Source organism: Rhipicephalus sanguineus, chromosome 10, assembly GCF_013339695.2.
Source record: "Rhipicephalus sanguineus isolate Rsan-2018 chromosome 10, BIME_Rsan_1.4, whole genome shotgun sequence".
Taxonomy (NCBI): Eukaryota; Metazoa; Arthropoda; class Arachnida; order Ixodida; family Ixodidae; genus Rhipicephalus; species Rhipicephalus sanguineus.
Genome location: NC_051185.1, coordinates 146,645,981 through 146,665,923, shown reverse-complemented (window position 1 = coordinate 146,665,923; position 19,943 = coordinate 146,645,981). Strand labels below are relative to the sequence as shown.

Here is a 19,943-nt window from a genome sequence, read left to right as displayed (position 1 = left end):
TCTGAGCTACACCCCCGGTGGAGAATCGAAGTGTATGCTCACCACCTGATTGGTAATTACGTGACAGTGTTGGTGGAGAAGGAGAGCAGCCGACGCGGCTAAGGACAGGTTTCCTCGCGACGGCAGGTCTTTATTACGCGCATTGTTTCATTTCATCCATCAAGCAAAATGTTACTCGCCGCAGCCACGAAAAAAAAAACGCTTGGAGGTGCTGGGTATCGATCACAGTACCTCTCGCATGCTAAGCGAGCGCTCTAACATCTGAGCTACACCAACTTTTTTTTCTTTATTACCTGCTTTGGTACACAAAACATAAATGAAACACCACTGATAATAAAATCACCCGATGTACAAAGTACATGTTGTGACTGTGTAGTCAACCAGCATGGTGCTGGTATCGTCAAGTTAAAACTCTGGCAAGGTCACCAGCGGCTCTAGTCTTGAAAGCCACTCGGGTGGTTCCGGTTCCGCTTTATGTATATCTAGGAACCAATGAATGCTTTCCCTGAAATACGCTCGAGCAGGCCGCGCATCCTTATCAAAGTGGTAGCCTGCCATTCGCGATCTCCACAAGGAGTGGAGGCCCAGGAGCATAATTGCGTCGAAAGGAACGCCATCTTCATTTTCTACGCTCAAAAACCGAATTCCATACGGATCCAGAGGAAATTCTTTTTTCACAGATCGCTGCAGAACATCCCAAAAGTAAACCCCTTCCCAACTATGCAAAAAAAACATGATCAACTGTTTCTGGAAGCTTACAAATTAAGCAATGAGTGCCCCATGGCAAAAAGCAACCTTTCTTTTCCAAAAAAGCCTTAACTGGCAACGTACCTGAGTGTAGTTTAAAGAAAAAAGTTTTTGTTCCAGGCTGGACATGCATTTTTTTCACTCTTTTTAAAACATTTTTACCTGGGCCTCCACTGTACAATGATCTGTACAAAGGCACTGGGTATACCATGTCACACAAAGCAAAATAAAGCTCTTTTCGCTTGACATTTGAAAGATACTCTGCTGAAAAACGTACGGTAAGAAATTTTACACTGGTCACTATTTCTTTAAAGTAAGCACCGATTCCTCCAGCACACTCTTCCGTTGACACGACATACTCGGGGAGCAGTCTGCTTAGCCGTAATTGACATAAAGTGCGGAGGAACGGGTCGCTAATATCTCTAAAAAACAAAAACCGGCTTACAATCTGCCGTAAGAACAGGTGACCCAGTCCCAACCCTCCATTCTTTACCCGACGAAACAAGCTAGAACAACTGCAGCGTTCCCACTTAGAAGCCCAGAGAAATACAGCGAATATTCTACGGACCTTATGCATATTTGTACGTGAACAATGCAATACCTGCATTACGTACCACAGCTTGCTAATAAAAAAAAGGTTGCAAGTGGTGGCTCTGGCAAAGATCGATAAGGCGGCACCTTTCCACTTCTCCGTTTTTTCCCGCGTATCCTTGGCCTGGGCTTTCCAATATTGATCGCTGTCGCGATAACAGTCGAGCGGAACGCCCAAGTACTTGCCCGGTGTCGTCACACAAGGCACGTTAGCGAAGTGGTCTGGTTTCGCTGGCCACGATCCGTGCCAGAGCCCAAGACACTTTGACCAGTTAACGCCACTACCCGTAGCTTGGCTGAAATTCCGAACAATTTCGACACCCTCTGCAATACTACGCTGATGTCGCGTGAAAATCGCTACGTCGTCTGCATAGGCTAGCAGCTTCACTTCTGCTGCTTGTAACTTAAAACCAAGGATGCTATTGTTATTAATAATTTTCCTACACAGAGTTTCAATGTACATGCAAAATAACAGAGGGCTTAGGGGGCAACCCTGACGTACCGAACGCTGCACGTTAATGGGGGCCCCCAGACTCTTATTCACGATCAACTTCGTAGTGCAGTTTCGGTACGCCAGGGCCACTCCCTCGCAGATAACAGAACCGAGGTTGACATGATTTAAGACAGAAAACAAAATTCTATGATCTACACAATCAAAGGCCTTTTCGAGGTCAATCTGAAGGATGGCAGCTCGTTCATCTAAATAATCACACCATTCGAGTATGCTGCGTGCTTTGTGGATGTTGACAACAATAGACCGTCCTTTGATACCACAAGTCTGATGGGTCCGACGATGTCTTTAATCACAGTCTGAAGTCTTCGAGCTAGAACCTTCATGTATATCTTATACTCAACGCTAGAAAGAGCTATCGGCCTGTACCCAGAAACGGATCTTAACTTATCTGTGTCGTCAGTCTTTGGTATAAGTACTGTATACGATGACCTGTATGACGGCGGCAGTGTGTTTAATTTGTACGCCTCGTTGAAGATGACTGCTAGGATAGGGCTTATTTCGTTCTTAAACTGTTTATAAAAGGCAGCGGTGAATCCGTCTGGCCCGGGCGATTTTCCAGGGTTTAGCTTCTCTATTGCTACTTCAACTTCAGCAACAGTTATTGCCCGTTGCAAACTTTCTTTTCTTTCCTCGTCCAGGCGGGGTAAAACTGGAAGAAACTAGTTATTGAATTTTTCGATGTCTACATTATGCAACCCGAATAGCGCCTGATAATGCTCAAAAAAAGCTCCTTTGATGCCGTCCGTGTCAGTCGATACGGTACCACGCCATTCTATTTCGAAAATGTGATTTTTCTCGGCTCGTGCTTTTTCCATGCACAACGCACGTTTCGTTGGCATTTCACCGGCAGCTGTATCCTCGGCCCTTGCCCTCACAAGCGCGCCCCGATAACGCTGTTCGTCTAGTTGCTCTATTGTCTGTTTAACTTTTCTTATGTCTTCAATCCATTTTCCGGGGGCTCGGCATTCCTGCTTTAGTAACTTATCAAGGAGTGCTTTCAACTCAGCCTCCTTCTTTTTCTCGGCATGCCGAATACATGTAGCCCTTTCGATTGCTTTTAATTTTAAAGATTCCTTGCATAATTCCCATTGCTGCCAAATATAAAGGTTTTTTCCGGGGTCTAATTTGCTGATTTCGTCCATTACGGATAAATTAAATTCTTCATCCTGCAGAAGTTTACTATTAAATTTCCATAGTTCCCAGAAGAATGAGTTATTTCCCCTTGACCTACCAGTAGAGCACTGGACTAAGCAATGATCGGAAAATGAAATGGGGACGACTTCGTAACTCCTACATTCCGGAAGGATGTCGACAGAAACATAAATACGATCAAGTCTTGCGTGACTAGGGCCTTCAAATCGAGTGTACTTTATCGCACTCGTACTTTGGAGACTTTCCGCAACATCCTCAAGGTTCCACTTTCCAACAATGCGTGTGAGGATATCGGTGCTTTTATCTCTAAAAGTACGAGCGCTCGTTTTGTCTTGCGCGCTGAGTACACAGTTGAAGTCACCGAGCACGATTAAATTCCTGCCATCAGCGAGTCGTTCTTCTAATCCGAGAAAGAAGAGGGCCCTTGCCTCGATATTGTTGGGCGCATATATACACACAATACGCCAATCGGTATTGTTCAGTGAAAAGTCAAGAGCAGCACACCGGCCAGCCGCACACGAAAAATGAGCATTCACCCGAAGCCCAGGCAACTTCTTAACAAAAAGTATACAGCCAGCCGATGTGCCCACTGCACGACTAACGGCAACATAAAATCTAGACACGACACGTTGCACCATGCTGCCGGTCTCTTCTTCACCGTCAACTTTCGTCTCCTGAACTGCCAGGACGTCAATGTCACGTTCCGTTAGAAGTCGGTAGAGCTGGCTTTGCTTTCTCTTCCCGGCCAATCCTCTAACGTTTATAGTGGCGACATTTAACGGGGAGACAGACGCCATTTTTAACAAAATGAAAAGAGACCAGCAGCATAGTGGCTACCTGTCGCGTCCAGCACGGGGCTAGACGGCGCCATTGCCGGCGGTGCCATCCGGCGGAACTGTCGGGACCTGCCCTACTGGCTCCACGTTGCCGGCACGCTTATCGGCCGAAACGTTCGGGCGCGGCCGAAGAGACGGCCGCCGTCCCTGAGCAGTCTTTGCTGGGGGTTCGTCGACTCCAGGCGCTGTTGCTTCAGCGCCGTCGTTGCTCGCCTGGGGGTGGGGCGCTTCGAGGCCGCGGTGGCACTGGTCGGTGTGGGGACGCCGCTCTTCTCGGGTGGCAACTCGTTGGCACATTTAAGCTCGCCGCCCTTGGGTGGTGGTGGGCTCGTCGTGGTCTTTACTGTCGCCTCGGATGACCCAGTCGAGTCGCCCGCTGATCTTTGAAGCGTTGCTGTGGCGCCCTTGCGAGCGTCGCCACTTGTAGCCTCTGAGGGAGCTTTCGTTTCCGGCTGCTTGGCCTTCGACCCAGAGGAGTCGCCTGCTGCCGGTTGGTCCGCCGCAGCATCCGCTTTCGGGGCGTCAGCACCGGGAGGCGCCGACGTGTCCGGTGGCCCCGCCTGCTTTTTCGCCTCGTCGATTCCCCGGGCTGCCTCCTCAGCCTCAGCAACGTCCATTAGTTGTTCGTTGTCGTCCGCCCTTGGAAGTCCGGTCGCCGACGCATAGGTACGGACGCAGTCCGCGTCCGCGTGCTCATAACGCCGGCACTTCGAACACCGGGGCACCCTGCAGTCTCGGCGAACGTGACCTGTGCCATGGCAGCGCAGGCACTGCATTGCCCGCCCAGGCACAACCACGAGGGCCAACTCTCCGGCGACTCGGACCTGATGGGGGAGGTCGTCCACCTTGAGTCCCGGCTTCAGCTTGAGTAGGACGGTTCTAGTTGTTGACCCTTTTTCTTTCATTCCTTGGACGCGCCACCGCTCACGAGTCACCTCGGTGACGTTGCCGAAGACTGCGAATGCCGTCCGGATGTCTTCGTCTTGGACGCCGTGAAGCATCCAGTGCAGTCGAAGTTTAACCTGTTGGTCCTCAGGGTCTATTACAATGCACCGGCGACCTTTGACCTTCAATTCCTTTAGCGCTGCCAGTTTTTTCGTGGCTTCGCCGGTGTTCAACGTCACCGCCCACACGTGGTTGATTTGGTACACGCCTAACGCTACGACGTCGGGAAGCATACCAGCCGTGGTGAGGGCGTCTCTGAAGTCCTCGACCTTGTAGGGCCGTTCACGCACGTCTCCGTGCAAAAACAACGTGTTGTTAACAACACGGCCAGTGGGCAAAGTAGGCAGCACAATCTCGTACGCGTTATCTTCGACAGCCATCCTGTTACCGCGGCCGACACGGGCCGCTATCGCCGCTCCATCGGAGCCGTTCATCCTGCGTCCGTACGCTGGCGCGTCCGGAAGTAGAATTCCTCTGAGCTACACCCCCTGTGGAGAATCGAAGTGTATGCTCACCACCTGATCGGTAATTACGTGACAGTGTTGGTCGAGAAGGAGAGCAGCCGACACGGCTAAGGACCCGTTTTCTCGCGACGGCAGCTCTTTATTACGCGCATTGTTTCATTTCATCCATCAAGCAAAATGTTACTCGCCGCAGCCACGAAAAAAAATGCTTGGAGGTGCTGGGTATCGATCCCAGTACCTCTCACATGCTAAGCGAGCGCTCTACCATCTGAGCTACACCGCCGGTGGAGAATCGAAGTGTATGCTCACCACCTGATTGGTAATTACGTGACAGTGTTGGTGGAGAAGGAGAGCAGCCGACACGGCTAAGGACCCGTTTTCTCGCGACGGCAGCTCTTTATTACGCGCATTGTTTCATTTCATCCTTCAAGCAAAATGTTACTCGCCGCAGCCATGAAAAAAAAAACGCTTGGAGGTGCTGGGTATCGATCCCAGTACCTCTCGCATGCTAAGCGAGCGCTCTACCATCTGAGCTACACCCCCGGTGGAGAATCAAAGTGTATGCTCACCACCTGATTGGTAATTACGTGACAGTGTTGGTGGAGAAGGAGAGCAGCCGACACGGCTAAGGACCCGTTTTCTCGCGACGGCAGCTCTTTATTACGCGCACTGTTTCATTTCATCCATCAAGCAAAATGTTACTCGCCGCAGCCATGAAAAAAAAAAACGCTTGGAGGTGCTGGGTATCGATCCCAGTACCTCTCGCATGCTAAGCGAGCGCTCTACCATCTGAGCTACACCCCCGATGGAGAATCGAAGTGTATGCTCACCACCTGATTGGTAATTACGTGACAGTGTTGGTGGAGAAGGAGAGCAGCCGACGCGGCTAAGGACCGGTTTTCTCGCGACGGCAGCTCTTTATTTCGCGCATTGTTTCATTTCATCCATCAAGCGAAATGTTACTCGCCGCAGCCACGAAAAAAAAAAACAACGGTTGGAGGTGCTGGGTATCGATCCCAGTACCTCTCGCATGCTAAGCGAGCGCTCTACCATCTGAGCTACACCACCGATGGAGAATCGAAGTGTATGCTCACCACCTGATTGGTAATTACGTGACAGTGTTGGTGGAGAAGGAGAGCAGCCGACGCGGCTAAGGACCGGTTTTCTCGCGACGGCAGCTCTTTATTTCGCGCATTGTTTCATTTCATCCATCAAGCGAAATGTTACTCGCCGCAGCCACGAAAAAAAAAACAACGGTTGGAGGTGCTGGGTATCGATCCCAGTACCTCTCGCATGCTAAGCGAGCGCTCTACCATCCGAGCTACACCCCCGGTTTGTTTTTTTTTAATACCTGGCTTTGGTACACAGGACATAATACACACAACACTGGTGTAAAAACCACCCGATGTACAAAGTACACATGGTGACTGTGTAATCAACCAGCATGGTGCTGGTATCGTCAAGTTAAAATTCGGGCAATGTCACCAGCGGCTGTAGTCTTGACAGCCATTCGGGTGGTTCCGGTTCCGCTTTATATAATTCTATAAACCAATCAATACTCTCCCTGAAGTATGCTCGTGCAGGCCGCGCATCTTTGTCGAAATGGTAGCCTGCCATTCGCGATCTCCACAAGGAGTGGAGGCCCAGGAGCATAATTGCATCGAAAGGAACCCCATCTTCATTGTTTACGCACAAAAACCGAATGCCATACGGGTGCAGCGGGAACTCTTTCTTGACAGATCTCTGCAAAACGTCCCAAAAATAAACTCCCTCCCAACAGTGCAAAAAAACATGATCTATGGTTTCCGGCAATTTACAAATTAAACAATGAGTACCCCATGGCAAAAAACAACCCCTTTTCTCCAAAAAGGATTTAACAGGCAACGTTCCGGTATGCAGTTTAAAGAAAAAGGTCTTTGTTCCCGCCTGCACACGCATTTGTTTGACTCTCTTTAAAACATTGTTACCTGGGCCTCCACTGTACAAGGACCTGTACAACGGCACTGGAAAGACGATGTCGCATAAGGCAAAATAAAGTTTTTTTCGTTTTACACTCCAAAGGTACTCCCTTGAAAATCTTACAGTGAGAAACCTGATACTAAACACAATTTCTTTAAAGAAAGCCCCAATCCCTCCCACAAAATCCTCGGTAGTCACTACATACTCTGGGAGACATCTACCAAGTCGCAATTGACACAGTGTGCGCAGGAAAGGATCGGTGACATCTCTAAAAAACAAAAACCGGTTGACCAGCTGCCGTAAAAACAAGTGACCGAGTCCCAGTCCCCCGTCCTTAACCCGTCGAAACAAGTTGGTACGGCTGCATCGCTCCCACTCAGAAGCCCAGACAAATATGGCAAATATTCTGTGAAACTTCTGCACATTAGTCCGGGAGCAATGCAGCACCTGCATTACGTACCACAACTTGCTGATAAAAAACAAGTTACAAACAGTGGCTCTGGCAAAGATCGATAAGGCGGCTCCTTTCCACTTATCGGCCCTCTCCCGTATATCTTTCGCCTGACCCTTCCAATAATGATCGCTTTCGCGATAACCATCGAGCGGGACGCCCAAATACCTGCCCGGGGTCGTCACCCAAGGCACGTTAGCGAAGTGGTGAGGTTTGGTTGGCCACGATCCGTGCCAGAGTCCTAGAGACTTCGACCAGTTAACTCCGCTGCCAGTAGCTTGGCTGAATGTACGCACGGTTTCTACTGTCTGTGTTATACTACGTGTGTCCCTTGAAAAAATAGCCACATCATCCGCGTACGCAAGCAGCTTAACTTCTGCTGCTTGTAACTGAAAACCGTTGATGCTATGTTCGTTGACAATTTTCATGCAGAGAGTTTCAATATACATGCAAAATAACAAAGGGCTGAGGGGGCAACCCTGACGAACCGAACGTTGCACACTAACGGGGGCCCCCAGACTCTTATTCACGATCAACTTCGTAGTGCAGTTTCGGTACGCCAGGGCCACTCCCTCGCAAATAACAGAACCGAGGTTAACATAATTTAACAGAGCAAACAAAATTCTATGGTCAACACAATCGTACGCCTTTTGAAAATCAATCTGTAAGATGGCAACTCGCTCATCTGAATAATCAAAACATTCAAGTATGCTGCGCGCTATGTGAATATTGGTCACAATCGATCGCCCTTTGATACCGCACGTTTGGTGAGGCCCGACGATGTCCTTAATCACAGTCTGTAGTCTTCGAGCCAGAACCTTCATATATATTTTGTATTCTACGTTAGTAAGGGCTATCGGTCTATACCCTGAAACAAATTTTAGCTTATCTGGGTCCTCGGTTTTAGGGATAAGTACTGTGTGGGAAGACCGGTATGACGGTGGTAATGTGTTTAATTTGTACGCATCATTAAATATGGCTGTGAGGATAGGGCTTACTTCGTGCTTAAACTGTTTATAAAAAGCGGCGGTAAATCCGTCAGGTCCGGGTGATTTTCCAGGATTTAATTTGTCTATTGCTAGTTCAATTTCAGTTGAGGTTATTGGCCTTTGCAAATTCTCCTTTCTTTCATCGTCCACGCGGGGCAAAACAGGCAAATACTCGTTTTTAAATTTTTCCAGGTCTACGTCGTGCTCGGCGAATAATGCCCTATAATGCTCAGTTAAAGCCTTTTTAATGCCCTCTGTATCGGTTGTTACCGACCCGCCCCATTCTATCTCGTGTATGTAGTTTCTTTCGGCACGTGCTTTTTCCAAGCACAGCGCGTGCTTCGATGGCGTTTCACCCGCGGCTGTGTCCTCTGCCCTTGCCCTCACCAACGCACCGCGATAACGTTCTTCATCCAGTTGCTCAATCTTTTTTTTTACTTTTCTGATGTCTTCTGACCATTTTCCGGGGGCTCGGCATTCATGCTTTAATAGCCTATCAAGAAGCTCTTTCATTTCCGTCTCTTTCTTTCTCTGATCATGACGAATGCGCGTTGCCCTGTCAATTGCTTTTAATTTTAGAGTTTCTTTACACAGCCCCCATTGTTGCCAAATGTGCAGACTTTTGCTAGGTTCTAATTTGCCAATTTCCTCAATTACACTTGAATTAAATTCTTCGTCCTCCAGCAGCTTCCTATTTAATTTCCATGTTTCCCACGAGAAAGAATTGGTTCGCCTATTATTTCCGATAGAGCATTCCACTGAGCAGTGGTCCGAAAAGGACACCGCGACTACAGCATAACTAGTACATGCCGGCAGGATGTCAACGGATACATAAATGCGGTCAAGTCTCACATAACTAGGCCCTTCAAAACGTGTGTACTTAATCGCACTCGCATACTGAAGACATTCTGCAACATCCTCAAGATCCCAGTTCTCGAGAATGCGCGTCAAGACATCTGTGCTCTTTTCTCTAAAGCCGCGAGTGCTCGTCTTGTCGTGTGCACTGAGAACGCAGTTAAAGTCGCCCAACAGTATCGTCTGCTTTTCTGCACAGAGTCGTTGTTCTAGACCGTGAAAAAACAGGGCCCTTTCTTCCACCTTGTTGGGCGCGTACACACACACAATACGCCACTCGACATTATTCAAAGAAAAGTCAACAACCACACACCGGCCCGTCGCACACGAAAAATGACCATTCACTTGGAGCTCCGGCAACTTCTTCACAAAAAGTACGCAGCCGGCCGATGTGCCCAGTGCGTGGCTGACCACAACAAAAAACCTAGACGTGAAACGTCGCACCATGCTGCCGGTCTCTTCTTCACCATCAACTTTCGTTTCCTGCACCGCCAGCACATCTATGTCGCGTTCCGCTAAAAGTCGGTAAAGCTGGCCCTGCTTTCTTTTTCCCGCCAGTCCTCTAACATTTAGGGTTGCAACTTTTAACGGACATGCAGGAGCCATTTTAACGAAAAGAAGAGAGACCAGCAGCACTGTGCTTACCTCTCACGTCTAGCGCGGGGCTAGACGACGCCATCGCCGGCGGTGCCGTCCGGCGCCGGCACTTGAACTTGCCCGACTGGCTCGGCGTTGCCACCTCGCCTGTCGGACGGAACGTTGGGGCGCGGACGAAGGGATGACCGCCGTACTTGGGCAGTCTTTGCTGGGGGTTCCTCGACACCCGGCGTCGTCGCTTGAGTCCCGTCGTCGCTGGTCTGCGGGTGCGGGCGCTTCGACGCCACGGCGGCGTTGATAGACGTCTGGCCGCCAGGCTTCTCCGCCTGCGGCTCGCTCGGGCTTTTCTGCTCGCCGCCTTTGGTTCCTGGCGAGCTCTCCGTCGCTTTGCCCGTCGTGTCGCTCGACCCAGCCGCATTACCCGCCGCTCGTTGGCGCGTCGGTTCAGGAACCTGGCGGGTGTCAGCTCCAAAGGACGCTGGCAGGACCTGTGTTATCGGCGGGGTGCCTTTTGAGCCAGACGAGTCACCTGACGCTTCCTGTTCAGCCGGGCCAGCCCCTTTCGAGGCTTCACCACTGGAAGGCGCCGACGTGTCCGGTTGACCCGCCTGCTTTCTCGCCTCGTCAGTCCCCCTCGCTGCCTCCTCGGCCTCGGCGACGTCCATGAGCTCGTTGTGCTCGTCAGCCCTTGGCAGTCCGGTCGCCGACGCGTAGGTGCGGACGCAGTCCGCGTCTGCATGTCCATAGCGCCTGCACTTCGAACAGCGGGGCACCTTGCAGTCTCGGCGAACATGACCCGTGCCGTGGCAACGCAGGCATTGCATTGCCCTCCCGGGCACCACCACGAGGGCCAATTCGCCGGCGACTCTAACCTGGTGGGGCAGGTCGTCCACCTTCAGTCCAGGCTTCAACTTGAGGAGCGCGCTCCTGGTGGTTGAGCCCTTTTCCCGCATGCCCTGGACGCGCCAACGCTCACGCGTCACCTCGGTGACGTTTCCGAACGCTGCGAAAGCTGTCCGTACGTCTTCGTCCTGCACACCGTAGAGCAGCCAGTGCAGGCGAAGTTTCACCTGTTGGTCTTCAGGGTCGAAAATGACACACCGGCGCCCTTTCACCTTGAGCTCCTTCAACGCGGCCAGTTTCTTTGTAGCTTCTCCGGTGTTGAGGGTCACCGCCCAGACATGGTTAATCTGGTACGCCCCCAACGCCACCACGTCGGGGAGCACACCAGCGGTGACCAGGGCGTCTCGGAAGTCTTCGACCCTGTAGGGCCTCTCACGCACGTCACCGTGCAAAAACAACGTGTTGTGAACAACACGACCGGTAGGCAGAGTGGGCAGCACAATTTCGTATTCCTTATCATCGTCGACGGTGATCCTGTTTCCGCGGCTGGCTCGGAGCCGTTCATTCTGCGTCCGTTCGCTGGCGCGCCCGGAAGTAGAATCCGAGCTACACCCCCGGTGGAGAATCGAAGTGTATGCTCACCACCTGATTGGTAATTACGTGACAGTGTTGGTGGAGAAGGAGAGCAGCCGACGCGGCTAAGGACAGGTTTTCTCGCGACGGCAGCTCTTTATTAGGCGCATTGTTTCATTTCATCCATCAAGCGAAATGTTACTCGCCGCAGCCACGAAAAAAAAAAAACGCTTGGAGGTGCTGGGTATCGATCCCAGTACCTCTCGCATGCTAAGCGAGCGCTCTACCATCTGAGCTACACCCCCGATGGAGAATCGAAGTGTATGCTCACCACCTGATTGGTAATTACGTGACAGTGTTGGTGGAGAAGGAGAGCAGCCGACGCGGCTAAGGACAGGTTTTCTCGCGACGGCAGCTCTTTATTTCGCGCATTGTTTCATTTCATCCATCAAGCGAAATGTTACTCGCCGCAGCCACGAAAAAAAACAACGGTTGGAGGTGCTCGGTATCGATCCCAGTACCTCTCGCATGCTAAGCGAGCGCTCTACCATCCGAGCTACACCCCCGATGGAGAATCGAAGTGTATGCTCACCACCTGATTGGTAATTACGTGACAGTGTTGGTGGAGAAGGAGAGCAGCCGACGCGGCTAAGGACAGGTTTTCTCGCGACGGCAGCTCTTTATTACGCGCATTGTTTCATTTCATCCATCAAGCAAATGTTACTCGCCGCAGCCACGAAAAAAAAACGGTTGGAGGCGCTGGGTATCGATCCCAGTACCTCTCGCATGCTAAGCGAGCGCTCTACCATCCGAGCTACACCCCCGGTGGAGAATCGAAGTGTATGCTCACCACCTGATTGGTAATTACGTGACAGTGTTGGTGGAGAAGGAGAGCAGCCGACGCGGCTAAGGACAGGTTTTCTCGCGACGGCAGCTCTTTATTACGCGCATTGTTTCATTTCATCCTTCAAGCAAAATGTTACTCGCCGCAGCCATGAAAAAAAAAACGCTTGGAGGTGCTGGGTATCGATCCCAGTACCTCTCGCATGCTAAGCGAGCGCTCTACCATCCGACCTACACCCCCGGTGGAGAATCGAAGTGTATGCTCACCACCTGATTGGTAATTACGTGACAGTGTTGGTGGAGAAGGAGAGCAGCCGACGCGGCTAAGGACAGGTTTTCTCGCGACGGCAGCTCTTTATTACGCGCATTGTTTCATTTCATCCTTCAAGCAAAATGTTACTCGCCGCAGCCACGAAAAAAAAAAAACGCTTGGAGGTGCTGGGTATCGATCCCAGTACCTCTCGCATGCTAAGCGAGCGCTCTACCATCCGAGCTACACCCCCTTTTTTTTTTTTTAATAACCTTTTTATTCAGAAATAAAGCAATACATTGGTATAAAAACCACATTGGTCTACTCGACTATTGTGATGGATTAAAAACATTTCATTTTCACCAATTCATCAAATACCTCCATACAATCTGGAGGTTCATCCAATGTTCGAAATGTGTCGCGCACATACATTGCACATTCAATAAAGTTTTCCCGTGTCGATTTGGCTTTAGAATCCATATGCCTCACGGCCATGCGTGTGATCCAGAGGCTGTAAAGCCCCAATAACATTATCATGTCGTATGGAACACCACACTCATTCTGCACTGAAAGATAACGTATTCCATGTGGTGTTATCGGTAGCTCTTTCTTCAGGGTTCTTTGTAACACATCCCAAAAAAATATTGGATCCCAGCAGTCAATGAATGTGTGTTCGATCGTCTCCGGTTTGTTACACAGGGTGCAGTTTGTCGTCCACGGTATAAATATGCCTTTGTCTTTAAGCCATGTTTTCACAGGCAATGTGTTCGTGTGTACTTTAACGAAAAACGATTTTATAGATCCTTTAACGGTCATTTTTTTAACTCTTTTTAGCACGTCTTGCCCGGGGCCTTTATGATTTAGTGATCTATATAATGGTGTGGGCATCATTACAGTGATCAGGTCTTTGTACAGCTTTTTTCTTGATACAAGACTCAAATACTCGAGTGAAAATCGTGTTTGAAGTATCCTGAATGCCATCACCACTTCTTTGAGGTAGCCTTTTATACCGCCGTCAATTGCAGCTGCACTAGACACAACAAAATCAGGAATAGCATTTTTTAACCTCACATGCATAACGGTTCTCAAAAACGGGTCTTTCTGGTCCCGTAAAAACACAAACCGCGACACAATTTGTCTGATGAACAGATGTGAAAGACCAAGGCCCCCGTCTTTCAGTGAACGAAAAAGATTTGTTCTGCTGACTCTTTCCCAGTTTGAGCCCCAAATGAAGACCGCAAAAATACGGTGCAATTTTTGCACATTTACGCGAGACATTGACAGAAACTGTAGCACATACCACACTTTTGCAATCAGGAAAACATTGCAAGCACTCGCACGCGCGAACATTGACAATTCACGGCCTTGCCATCCACCAACTTTTTCCTTCACCTTTGACGTCAGGTCATCCCAGTAATCTCCTGTCTGGTTGTAATGTTCCAAGGGTACACCTAAATACGCAGAGGGTGTGTTGGACCATTTGATGCTCGCGAATGATTGCGGCTTAACGTCCCACGTGCCGTGCCAGAAACCGACGCTCTTCTCCCAGTTTATCGCACATCCTGTCTGTTCGCAGAATGCTTTGGTGACGCTTATAGTCTCTTCTATGCTTTTGCGATCAGTGCAGAAAACACCAACGTCATCAGCATATGCGAGAACTTTGACGTGTTGCGTTTGAAGCACGAAGCCATTAATTTTGCTGTTGTTAATTAAGCTGAGACAGAAAGGTTCAAGGTATAGCGCAAAAAGCAGAGAAGACAGCGCACAGCCTTGTTTTATGGATGACCTGACGTCAATGCTTCTTGTAAGGTTCTTATTTACAATTATTCGCACTGTACAATCACTGTAAGCCATTTTTAAACCTTCCAGCATTACTTTTCCGAGGTTGACGTGTTCAAGCAAAGAAAAAAGAAATTCGTGTGCGACACGGTCAAACGCCTTAGCAAGATCAAGTTGGAGCATAGCAACCCGCCCCGCCACGGCGTCACAACACTCTAAAACGCTGCGGGCTACATGCACATTGGTACAAATCGAACGACCCTTTATGCCGCACGTCTGATGCGGTCCTACGAGCAGCTTGACAACGCTTTGTAATCGTTTGGCTAGAACTTTTGTATATATTTTATAGTCTACGTTTGTAAGAGTTATTGGGCGGTAAGCTCCTACTGACATTAGTTTGTCTGGATTATCTGTCTTTGGTATTAGGACCATATGAGCAGAAAGAAAGGAGGGAGGCAACGCTTTGTTTTCGTACGCCTCACTGATCACCTCGTGCAAAATTGGACTAATCTCTTCAATAAACGTTTTGTAAAAGGCGGCCCCTAATCCATCGGGTCCCGGAGTTTTCCCTACGGCCAGTTCCTTAATAGCGTTTCTCACTTCGTTCACACTTATTGGCAGCTCCATTCGCGTTTTGATGTCATTTTCAAGCTTTGGCATTAAATTAATGATCGCAGCTTTAGAACCAGCTGCATGGTTCGTTTTATTCATGAATAACTCACTGTAGTATTCTACAAATGCATCTTCGATTTTACTCTTTTCACACGTCACTTCATTGTGATAATGAATCTGGCGTATTTCATTTTTGACTGAATATCTTATTTCGTCGCACAGCGCACGCTTGTTGGGCGTTTCACCCATCCATATCTTTTCAGCTCGTGCTCTTATCACTGCTGCTTTGTACTTCTCTGTTGCGATAAGTTCAAGCTTGTTTTTTACCTCGCGTATTTCTTTTATATATAAGCCGGGATTTGCACTTTCCATGCACATAAGATAATTGAGCTGACATTGAAGTTCTTTCTCTTTAGTCTTTTCTTTCTGATAAAGTATGCTTCCCCTTTCAATCGCAGTCATTTTGACCGCGTTTTTAAAGTTTTCCCACTCCGCTATCCATCCGTGTGTTTTTGTCGATACCATGTCTTCGATTCTTTGTTTTACACTTTGTGTAAATGTTTCGTCTTCTAAGAGTTTCACGTTGAACTTCCATAGTTCCCAGTTGAACCGGCTCTTTTTTAAATTGGTTCCAAGTGTGGCTGTTACAAGGCTATGGTCGCTAAAAGATACGTGTTTAACTTCGAGGTTAACACACTCTTTGGCAAGAGAGACCGTAGCGTATATCCTATCCAGGCTAGCACAGCTTCCGCGTTGGTAATGCGTGAAAGTAGGACGGCCTACTTTTGAAAGTAGGTATCCTAAATCTTCCATGTAATATTCTTCCAGCAGCGAAATGAGTAGTCGCTCACTTTTATCTCGTGCAGGCACACTTCTAGTTCTATCTTCAGCCATGCAAACACAGTTAAAATCACCTAGCATGATAAGGCATTTTTCACATTTCAGAAACTGTTCTACTCTTTCAAACAATACAACACGTTCATTATCAGTGTTTGGTGCATAAATACAAATAACACGCCATTCCTTTCCAGAATACAAAAAGTCAAGCACAATCAAGCGCCCCTCCTCTGACGCTACAACTTTTTCACTTTCAATGCCTACGTTGTTTCTTATATAAATTGCGCAGCCCCCGGATGTACCTTTTGAGTGGCTCACACAAACATTATAGTGTCTTCGAAAAGTTTCCACCATACGATCCGTGTGCTCCTCACTTTCAATCTTGGTTTCTTGCACAGCTGCCAGATCTAAGTTATTTTCGAGAAAGAGACGATTAATTTGACTTTGACGCTTCTTGGCTGCTAGTCCGCGTACATTCAAAGTGGCGATTCGTAAGGACACGGCAAGCTTTCCGTTCTTAATTTGTGAGGAGCACTTAGATCGCACAGCGTTTACCTCGGAGCGCAGAGATGTATAAGAGGGTTCACCGTGCTGAGGCAATTCACAGTCGGCATCATCCAGCTGCCCCGTGTCTTCCCTCTCAACAGATGTCCGGTGGCTGGACTCCGCAGCAGGGTCTAAACGTCTTTGTTTTAGAGGAGGCATGTCGCTGGCTTGCACAAGGGAAGCGAGGCCCCGCCTTTAGCTCGGCGGTTTCGCCTCTGGTCGTCCGTCAGGAGGAATGTTCGGTTTCGGCTTGAACGACATTCGTCGCATCAGAGCCGATTTAGGTGGCGGAGGGCCGCCGCTTGCATCCTTAGGAAGGTCCGAGTCTTCGAAGGTTCGTTATGCCCTCGTTTGGCGGACATCGATGCGATGCCTTCCATGGCTACACTCTCATCTTTCGAAGGGTCGCACGGCGCAGCCGCTTCTACCACACGATTTTCGGTCGTGTTATATTGGGGTGCCTCACTTTTTGGTTCTGCTGACGTTTCTTTCGACTTCCTTTGGTCGCTCGCTATCAACACCTGTTTCACCGTCGTACTGGGGGGCGTTTCCGGCTTTTTGGGTTTCTCCGGCGCCATCGCTGCTGCTTCTTCGGCTTCAGCTTCGTCCATGAAATTTTCAGAAGCATCTTTGCTTTTCGCGGGTCCCGTTATGTTCCCATACGTAGGCACACACTGGGCTTCGTCGTGGCCAAACCGTCGGCACCGCTGGCATCGAGGGATTCGGCAGTCACGGCGGATGTGACCTTTTCCTTGGCAGCGCAAACAAAGGGGGGCCTTTCCAGGAATTACGACGAGAGCAAGTTCTCCGGCGACACGTACTTGGTGGGGAACGTCTTCAATTGTGACCCCTGTCTTTAGCTTCAGGCTTAGCACACGCGTTGTCGAACCTTTCTCTGACACACCCGACACGCGCCAGCGTTCCCTATTCACTTCTGTGACTTCGCCATACGGCTCGAAGGCCACACGAATGTCCTCATTTGTTACATTGTGGAGCACCCAGTGTATCTTCACTCGAACCTCCTGGTTGTTTGGGTCTACCACCAGGCACTTTCTGTTTTTCACATTAATATGTCCGGCAGCTAACAACTTTTGCATACCTTCACGACTTTTGAACGTCACGGCCCACACATGATTCATTTGAAATGCACCTAAGGCTTCCACCTCAGGTAGCAATTCCAATTGAGCAAGGGCATCCCTGTAGTCCTCGACTCGGTACGGTCTCGCTTGTAGGTCACCGTGCAAAAATACTGTGTTCAAAACAATACGACCTTTCGGCAGATGTGGCAGCAGTACTTGATAATCCTGGTTATCTTCCATAGCGTCCCTGTTTCCGCGGCTAAACTGTGCCGCAAGCACTGGCTCGTTCGAGCCCATGAAAACACGTCCGTCACCCGTGGCGGCCGGAAGTGGAATCCATCCGAGCTACACCCCCGGTGGAGAATCGAAGTGTATGCTCACCACCTGATTGGTAATTACGTGACAGTGTTGGTGGAGAAGGAGAGCAGCCGACGCGGCTAAGGACAGGTTTTCTCGCGACGGCAGCTCTTTATTACGCGCATTGTTTCATTTCATCCTTCAAGCAAAATGTTACTCGCCGCAGCCATGAAAAAAAAAACGGTTGGAGGTGCTGGGTATCGATCCCAGTACCTCTCGCATGCTAAGCGAGCGCTCTACCATCCGAGCTACACCCCCGGTGGAGAATCGAAGTGTATGTTCACCACCTGATTGGTAATTACGTGACAGTGTTGGTGGAGAAGGAGAGCAGCCGACGCGGCTAAGGACAGGTTTTCTCGCGACGGCAGCTCTTTATTACGCGCATTGTTTCATTTCATCCATCAAGCAAAATGTTACTCGCCGCAGCCACGAAAAAAAAACGGTTGGAGGTGCTGGGTATCGATCCCAGTACCTCTCGCATGCTAAGCGAGCGCTCTACCATCCGAGCTACACCCCCGGTGGAGAATCGAAGTGTATGCTCACCACCTGATTGGTAATTACGTGACAGTGTTGGTGGAGAAGGAGAGCAGCCGACGCGGCTAAGGACAGGTTTTCTCGCGACGGCAGCTCCTTATTACGCGCATTGTTTCATTTCATCCTTCAAGCAAAATGTTACTCGCCGCAGCCATGAAAAAAAACGCTTGGAGGTGCTGGGTATCGGTCCCAGTACCTCTCGCATGCTAAGCGAGCGCTCTACCATCTGAGCTACACCCCCGATGGAGAATCCAAGTGTATGCTCACCACCTGATTGGTAATTACGTGACAGTGTTGGTGGAGAAGGAGAGCAGCCGACACGGCTAAGGACCCGTTTTCTCGCGACGGCAGCTCTTTATTACGCGCATTGTTTCATTTCATCCATCAAGCAAAATGTTACTCGCCGCAGCCACGAAAAAAAAACGCTTGGAGGTGCTGGGTATCGATCCCAGTACCTCTCGCATGCTAAGCGAGCGCTCTACCATCTGAGCTACACCCCCGATGGAGAATCGAAGTGTATGCTCACCACCTGATTGGTAATTACGTGACAGTGTTGGTGGAGAAGGAGAGCAGCCGACGCGGCTAAGGACCGGTTTTCTCGCGACGGCAGCTCTTTATTTCGCGCATTGTTTCATTTCATCCATCAAGCGAAATGTTACTCGCCGCAGCCACGAAAAAAAAAAACAACGGTTGGAGGTGCTGGGTATCGATCCCAGTACCTCTCGCATGCTAAGCGAGCGCTCTACCATCTGAGCTACACCCCCGGTGGAGAATCGAAGTGTATGCTCACCACCTGATCGGTAATTACGTGACAGTGTTGGTGGAGAAGGAGACCAGCCGACACGGCTAAGGACCCGTTTTCTCGCGACGGCAGCTCTTTATTACGCGCATTGTTTCATTTCATCCATCAAGCAAAATGTTACTCGCCGCAGCCACGAAAAAGAAAACGCTTGGAGGTGCTGGGTATCGATCCCAGTACCTCTCGCATGCTAAGCGAGCGTTCTACCATCTGAGATACACCCCCGGTGGAGAATCGAAGTGTATGCTTACCACCTGATTGGTAATTACGTGACAGTGTTGGTGGAGAAGGAGAGCAGCCGACACGGCTAAGGACCCGTTTTCTCGCGACGGCAGCTCTTTATTACGCGCATTGTTTCATTTCATCCATCAAGCAAAATGTTACTCGCCGCAGCCATGAAAAAAAAAACGCTTGGAGGTGCTGGGTATCGATCCCAGTACCTCTCGCATGCTAAGCGAGCGCTCTACCATCTGAGCTACACGCCCGGTGGAGAATCGAAGTGTATGCTCACCACCTAATTGGTGATTACGTGACAGTGTTGGTGGAGAAGGAGAGCAGCCGACGCGGCTAAGGACAGGTTTTCTCGCGACGGCAGCTCTTTATTACGCGCATTGTTTCATTTCATCCATCAAGCAAAATGTTACTCGCCGCAGCCACGAAAAAGAAAACGCTTGGAGGTGCTGGGTATCGATCCCAGTACCTCTCGCATGCTAAGCAAGCGCTCTACCATCTGAGCTACACCCCCGGTGGAGAATCGAAGTGTATCCTCACCACCTGATTGGTAATTACGT

The 19,943-nt window shown here is 49.6% G+C and overlaps 15 non-coding genes across 15 annotated transcripts; all 15 read right to left on the bottom strand.

Annotated features, from left to right (window-relative positions):
- Positions 1-5,459: 5,459 nt before the first annotated feature.
- Positions 5,460-5,532, bottom strand: Trnaa-agc (transfer RNA alanine (anticodon AGC)). The gene has a single exon. It is a non-coding gene; the product is annotated as a tRNA-Ala (tRNA).
- A 187-nt stretch (positions 5,533-5,719) lies between these two features.
- Positions 5,720-5,792, bottom strand: Trnaa-agc (transfer RNA alanine (anticodon AGC)). The gene has a single exon. It is a non-coding gene; the product is annotated as a tRNA-Ala (tRNA).
- A 188-nt stretch (positions 5,793-5,980) lies between these two features.
- Trnaa-agc (transfer RNA alanine (anticodon AGC)) lies at positions 5,981-6,053 on the bottom strand. Its single transcript has one exon. It is a non-coding gene; the product is annotated as a tRNA-Ala (tRNA).
- Positions 6,054-6,244: 191 nt separating this feature from the next.
- Positions 6,245-6,317, bottom strand: Trnaa-agc (transfer RNA alanine (anticodon AGC)). Its single transcript has one exon. It is a non-coding gene; the product is annotated as a tRNA-Ala (tRNA).
- Positions 6,318-6,507: 190 nt separating this feature from the next.
- Trnaa-agc (transfer RNA alanine (anticodon AGC)) lies at positions 6,508-6,580 on the bottom strand. Its single transcript has one exon. It is a non-coding gene; the product is annotated as a tRNA-Ala (tRNA).
- A 5,168-nt stretch (positions 6,581-11,748) lies between these two features.
- On the bottom strand, positions 11,749-11,821 carry Trnaa-agc (transfer RNA alanine (anticodon AGC)). Its single transcript has one exon. It is a non-coding gene; the product is annotated as a tRNA-Ala (tRNA).
- Positions 11,822-12,267: 446 nt separating this feature from the next.
- On the bottom strand, positions 12,268-12,340 carry Trnaa-agc (transfer RNA alanine (anticodon AGC)). Its single transcript has one exon. It is a non-coding gene; the product is annotated as a tRNA-Ala (tRNA).
- Positions 12,341-12,789: 449 nt separating this feature from the next.
- Trnaa-agc (transfer RNA alanine (anticodon AGC)) lies at positions 12,790-12,862 on the bottom strand. The gene has a single exon. It is a non-coding gene; the product is annotated as a tRNA-Ala (tRNA).
- Positions 12,863-18,004: 5,142 nt separating this feature from the next.
- On the bottom strand, positions 18,005-18,077 carry Trnaa-agc (transfer RNA alanine (anticodon AGC)). Its single transcript has one exon. It is a non-coding gene; the product is annotated as a tRNA-Ala (tRNA).
- Positions 18,078-18,263: 186 nt separating this feature from the next.
- Positions 18,264-18,336, bottom strand: Trnaa-agc (transfer RNA alanine (anticodon AGC)). Its single transcript has one exon. It is a non-coding gene; the product is annotated as a tRNA-Ala (tRNA).
- Positions 18,337-18,521: 185 nt separating this feature from the next.
- Positions 18,522-18,594, bottom strand: Trnaa-agc (transfer RNA alanine (anticodon AGC)). The gene has a single exon. It is a non-coding gene; the product is annotated as a tRNA-Ala (tRNA).
- A 186-nt stretch (positions 18,595-18,780) lies between these two features.
- On the bottom strand, positions 18,781-18,853 carry Trnaa-agc (transfer RNA alanine (anticodon AGC)). The gene has a single exon. It is a non-coding gene; the product is annotated as a tRNA-Ala (tRNA).
- A 191-nt stretch (positions 18,854-19,044) lies between these two features.
- Trnaa-agc (transfer RNA alanine (anticodon AGC)) lies at positions 19,045-19,117 on the bottom strand. The gene has a single exon. It is a non-coding gene; the product is annotated as a tRNA-Ala (tRNA).
- A 447-nt stretch (positions 19,118-19,564) lies between these two features.
- On the bottom strand, positions 19,565-19,637 carry Trnaa-agc (transfer RNA alanine (anticodon AGC)). The gene has a single exon. It is a non-coding gene; the product is annotated as a tRNA-Ala (tRNA).
- Positions 19,638-19,824: 187 nt separating this feature from the next.
- Positions 19,825-19,897, bottom strand: Trnaa-agc (transfer RNA alanine (anticodon AGC)). The gene has a single exon. It is a non-coding gene; the product is annotated as a tRNA-Ala (tRNA).
- Positions 19,898-19,943: the final 46 nt, after the last annotated feature.